At 40.3% G+C, this 6,177-nt stretch overlaps 1 pseudogene; it reads left to right on the forward strand.

Moving 5' to 3' along the window:
- Positions 1 to 1,154: 1,154 nt before the first annotated feature.
- On the forward strand, positions 1,155 to 3,489 carry LOC101116232 (cullin-1-like; annotated as a pseudogene).
- Positions 3,490 to 6,177: the final 2,688 nt, after the last annotated feature.

Below are 6,177 nucleotides of genomic sequence, written 5' to 3' on the forward strand. Positions count from 1 at the left end.
AAACACCAGTACAGTATACTGACACATATATACGGAATTTAGAAAGATGGTAATGATGACCCTGTATATGAGACAGAAAAGATACACAGATGTATAGAATGGACTGTTGGACTCAGAGGGAGAGGGAGAGGGTGGGATGAATTGGGAGAATGGCATTGGAACATGTATGCTATCATGTAAGAAACGAAGTGCCAGTCTATGTTCGATACAGGATACAGGATGCTTGGGGCTGGTGCATGGGGATGATCCAGAGATGATATGGGGTGGGAGGTGGGAGGGGGATTCAGAATTGGGAGCTTGTATACACCAATGGTGGATTCATGTCAATGTATGGCAAAACCAATACAGTATTGTAAAGTAAAATAAAGTAAATATTTGTTGTATAAATAAATGAGCAAATTAAAAATAAAGAAAAAAAAGAATAATAAGTAGCAGTGTAGGTATTACATTCCTAGGGGAAATGGAGGTTAAATAGTAAAAAAATATTATACTGATATTAATCTCATGGTCATATTGATAGTTACTAAAAAATAGTATTAATGAATAAATCATACTAATCTGACCTAAAAAATGGATTCAGTTACTTTGCTTTGAAAAGGTCATTTCATTAATCTTACAATTGTTTACCAATTCATAAAAGGTTAAATGAAACATTATTTTCGTTAGGTCTCTTCACAGCCATTTTGGGTGATTATCTAGAGGTAGTCAGGTTATGTGATTATTTTGTTTCTATGTAAGGCAACGTGAAATTTATAAAATTTATTGGATATTTTGAAAGACTGGCAATTTAATAATGTTAGTAGCTAGGGCATGCTTAATTCGGAAGATAGGCTGTGGAGACTTTGTTATTCCTTACAATGGTTATCTAAAGGGGTCTGGTGAATTAAAAAATGTTTTCCAGGGCCCCTCCTGTGCCACGGGCTGGTGAGGAGATGGTTGCGAAGGTTTCCCGGCCATCCCCCTCCAACTTCTCCCCAGCGGGAGCCAGAGTTGGTTGGCCTGTGATGAGATTTCATTCTCTCCATTCAAAGGACATCCTTTCTGAGCTGCTGTGAATAAATTTGGAATGATACTGTTTATTTCCATCTGATGGAGAATTAGCTGAACCTTGACTAAAGATTGCTGCACTGGACAACTTCAGAATATTATTGGCCATGTCACCCAACAGAAGTCAGAACCCCCACAGACTGAAGCACATTGGCCTCGACCAGATCTGGGATGACCTCAGAGCTGGCATCCAGCAAGGGTACACCAGATGGAGCATGGCCATGTCCAGATCCGTGGAACTCTACAGTCACATGTGTAACTACCGCACGAGTGTTTGCCAGTTCAACCAGGCTCAAGGAGCTGGTGTCTCTCCTAAATCAAAAAAGGAGCAGACTCTGGGGGAGCTCAGTTTGCGGGCTTGGAATTGTACAAACGGCTTAAAGAATTCCTGAAGAATTACTTGACAAATCTTTTTAAGGAAGGAGATGATTTTATGTATGTGGGTGTACTGAAGTTCTACACTAAGCAATGGGAAGACTACCGATTTTCAAGCAAAGTGCTGAACGGGATGTACGCCTGCCTCAATAGACATTGGGTTCACCAGGAATGTGACCAAGGATGGAAAGGGATCTATGAAATCTATTCTCTTGCATTGGTGACGTGAAGAGACTGGATTTTCAGGCCACTGAATAAAGAGGAAACAAATGCTGTTTTAAAACTCATTGAAAAAGAAAGAAATGGTGAAGCCTTCAATACAAGACTGGCAAGTGGAGTTGTATGGTCTTACGTGGAACTGGGGTTGAATGAAGATGATGCCTTTGTGAAGGGCCCTATGCTAACAGTGTACAAAGAATCCTTGCATCTCAGTTTCTGGCTGACACAGAAATAATTTTTACCAGAGAGAGTGCTGAATTCTTGCAGCAGAACCCGGTTACTGAACATATGAAAAGGCAGAGACCCGTTTGCTGGAGGAGCAGTGGAGGGTCCAGGTGTACCTTCCTGAGAGCACAGAGGACGAGCCTGCCATAAAGTGCCAGAAGGTGCCATCAAGAAACACCCGGAGATCTTCCACACAGTTCCTGAACCTGCTGGATGCTGACAAAAATGAAAATTTGGGTCTCATATATAATCTTGTATCTAGAATTCAGGATGGCCTGGGAAAATTGAAAAAACTCCTGGAGACACACATGCATAATCAGTCTTGCAGCAATTGAGAAGTGTGGAAAAGCTGCATTAAAAGACCCCAAAATGTATATAGAGACAGTGTTGGATGTTCATAAAAAATACAATGCCCTGGTGATGCCGGCATTCAACAATGATGCTGGCTTCCTGGCCTCACTGGACAAGGCTTGAGGTTGCTTCATAAACAACATGGCTACCAAAATGGCTCGTCTAGTAAACACCCCTAGTTGCTGACTTGATACTGTGACTCCCTGTTAAAGAAGAGTTCAAAGAATCCATAAGAAGCAGAACTTGAAGACACACTCAACCAAGTGATGGTGGTCTTCAAATAAACAGAAGACAAAGACATGTTTCAGAAGTTCTACATGAAGAGGTTGTCTCTGCTGGCCAGGAGGTTGTCCATCAGAGCATGAGAGTGACGATGCCGAGGTGAGCACAATCTTTAAGCTACAGCAAGCCTGTGAGTTTGAGTATGCTGCTAAACTTCAGCAGATGTTTCAAGACATTGGTTTAAGCAAATATTTGAATGAGCAGTTCAAAAAGGACCAGACGAACTCCGAGCCACTGGACTTGGATTTCAGTATTCAAGTACTGAGTTTCAGATTTTGGCCCTTTCAGCAACCTTGTACGTTTGCCTTGCTGTCTTAGCTGGAAGGGAGTTACCAACAATTCACAGCCTTTTACTCCAGCCGTCACAGTGGCAGAAAATTGATGTGGTTATATCAAGTATGAAAAGGAGAATTAGTAACAAACTACTTAAAAAACAGATACACTTTGTGGGCATTTACAGTCCAGATGGCCATCCTGCTCCAGTACAACACAGAGGATGCTTAGGCCATCAGCAGCTGACTGGGAGCACCCAGATAATGACGGACATTTTGGCACAAGTCCTACAGGTTTTATGGAAGTCAAAGTTATTGGTCTTGTAAGATGAAAATGCAAATGCTGATGAGGTGGAATTGAAGCCAGATACCTTAATAAAATTAAATCTTGGTTATAATAATAAGAAATGAAGGGTTAACTTCAATGTGCAAATGAAAACGGAACAGAAGCAAGAACAAGAAACCACACACCTAAACATCCAGGAAGATCTCAAACTACTGGTTCCAACGGCTATTGTGAGAATTATGACAATGAGGAAGGTCCTAAAACACCAGCAGTTACTTGGAGAAGTACTGACTCAGCTGTCCTCAAGATGCAAGTCCCAGGACCCAGTAAATTAAGAAATGCATTGACATTCTGATCGAGATAAAGTATCTGGAGCTAGTGGACAGGGAGGAGGCCACCTACAGTTTCCTGGCTCAACCCCAAAGAGTCTGAGCCCGGGCACAGCCCCTCGCCCCCCCAGGGAGGGGAGCCGAGTGCGCGGCGTCAGAGCCTCCAGACTCCTGCTCCGCCTGAGGCCCAGGCTCCCATCGCGAGCTGGGACGACTGGAGCTGCTCAGGATCGCCACACTTTCTGTCTGTCCATACGGACACGATGCCATTTAACCTAATTTAAGACTAGAGGGTGGGACTTTCCGTGTTGAGGGCTGCACGCTTCTGCATCCGAATCAACCCATTAGCCACGTGAGCCCCGGCTGCCGGCCAGGGCCCCTCTTAGGCCAGCAGGCCTGGAGAGTCGGTCTGAACTGACCCACGTGTAATCTGCTATGAAAAGCTATTTGTATAGTGTGTTTCATCTTTTAATGTGTGAAAATAAAGAAAATTAAAGGATTTCTGTGCAAAAAAATATTTTCCACAAACAAGTATAATTTCATCAAATCATTTATCATAGTTTGATTCCATATGACTATATTTAGTCATATAATATGAAGACACTTAACCAACTGGAATGGCAATTTATACTAAGATCACAACTATCCACATTTTAGAATTATTTGCTGAAGACATCTATAACCAAGACATCAAAATGTCAAATTTTGTTTATATGTATAGTTCAATGAAGTGTCAAACCATTTCCTTATAATCAAATATTTATACTTAAATTTATGAATATTTAATTAGAAAAGTATATTAAGTGACTAAATAAATAACATATGAAATAAATTGAATTTGCCACCAAAGAGATGTTACCAATTCTACAGGAACTTTTTTTTTTTTTTTTTCACAAAATGTAAAGGGTTTATTTTCTTTTTTTTTTTAAATTTATTTTAATTGGAGGCTTATCACTTTACAATATTGTAGTGGCTTTTGCCATACATTGACATGAATCAGGAATGGGTGTACATGTGTTCCCCATCATAAATCCCCTCCCACCACCCTCCCCATCCCATCCCTCAGGTCATCCCAGTGCACGGGCCCTGAGCACCCTGTCTTATGCATCAAAACTGGACAGACAATCTGTTTCACATATGATAATATACACATTTCAATGCCATTCTCCGAAATCATCCCACCCTCTCCCTCTCCCACAGAGTCCAAAAGACTGTTTTTACATCTGTGTCTTTTTTGCTGTCTCTCATATAGGGTCATCATTACCATCTTTCTAAATTCCATATATATGCACTAATATACTGTATTAGTGTTTTTCTTTCTGATTTACCTTACTCCCTATAATAGGCTTCAATTTCATCCACCTCATTAGAACTGTTTTAAATGCATTTTTAATGGCTGAGTAATATTTCACTGTGTATATGCACCACAGCTTTCTTATCCATTTGTCTGCCAGTGGACATCTAGGTTGCTTCCATGTCCTGGCTATTGAAAACAGTGCTGAGATGAACATTGGGGTACACGTGTCTCTTTCAATTCTTGTTTCCTTGGTGTGTATGCCCAGCATGGGATTGCTGAGTCATAAGGCAGTTCTATTTACAGTTTTTTAAGGAATCTCCACACTGTTCTCCATAGTGGCTGTACTAGTTTGCATTCCCACCAACAGTGTAAGAGGGTTCCCTTTTCTCCACACCCTCTCCAGCATGTATTGTTTGTAGACTTTTTGATAGCAGCCATTCTGACTGGCATGAAATGGTACCTCATTGTGGTTTTGATTTGCATTTCTCTGATAATGAGTGATATTGAACATCTTTACATATGTTTGTTAGCCTTCTTTGGAGAAATGTCTGTTTAGTTCTTTGGCCCATTTATTATTGGAATTGAGCTGCAGGAGCTGCTTTTATATTTTTGAGATTAGGGTTTCTTTTAATTATCTTTAACATAGGCAAGGTTATTTAAGTGAATAAAATTTTAAGGAACCGCACACCTTCTCATTTTTTCCACCGCCAGTCTCCATGGCTTGCGATGCACTGTAAGACTGTAACTGCACAGCACAGACTGGGGAGATTAGTTTGCAGTAAGGTTAAAATGTCATCTCTGGTAAAAATAAGATATTACTGCTTTTTGTTCTTTCTTTTTGAAGGCTGTAAATACACATTTTATTGGATAGATTGTGTGTTATTCTAAATTTGACTGTAAATGTAATAAATTCTTTCCTTAACAATAAAAATGTAATTTATTCTGCCATAAACTAAAAATGCCTTTCTGTGGGAAAGCCACATCAAGTTATTATAAAGATACACTGAATTTCAGAATTCAGAAAATACTAGTAGAATTGTGTAGGCATATCTTTGTGTAAAATACTAATATTTTGGAATAAGAAATTTTTTGAAGCTTCTGTTGGCTATGATCCTGGAGTAAGAAATGGCAACCCACTCTAGTATTCTTGCCTGGAGAATTCCATGGACAAAGGAGCCTGGTGGGCTACAATCAATGAGTCTGCAGAGATCACACATGACTGACTGAGCACATTGGCTATGATATATTTAAACATAAAAGGATGAAATAGTAATATAATGTACCATGACCTGTCAGTATTGGGTGGCCCTACACGGCATGGCTTAGTTTCATTGAGTTAGACAAAATGTGGTCCATGTGATTGGATTGGTTAGTTTTCTATGATTGAGGTTTCAGTCTGTTTGCCCTCTGATGCCCTCTCTCAGCACCTGCTCTCTTAGTGGGGTTTCTCTTACCTTGGACATGGGGTATCACTTTATGGCTGCTCCAGCAAAG

This window comes from Ovis aries, chromosome 6, assembly GCF_016772045.2.
Source record: "Ovis aries strain OAR_USU_Benz2616 breed Rambouillet chromosome 6, ARS-UI_Ramb_v3.0, whole genome shotgun sequence".
NCBI classification, from domain to species: domain Eukaryota; kingdom Metazoa; phylum Chordata; class Mammalia; order Artiodactyla; family Bovidae; genus Ovis; species Ovis aries.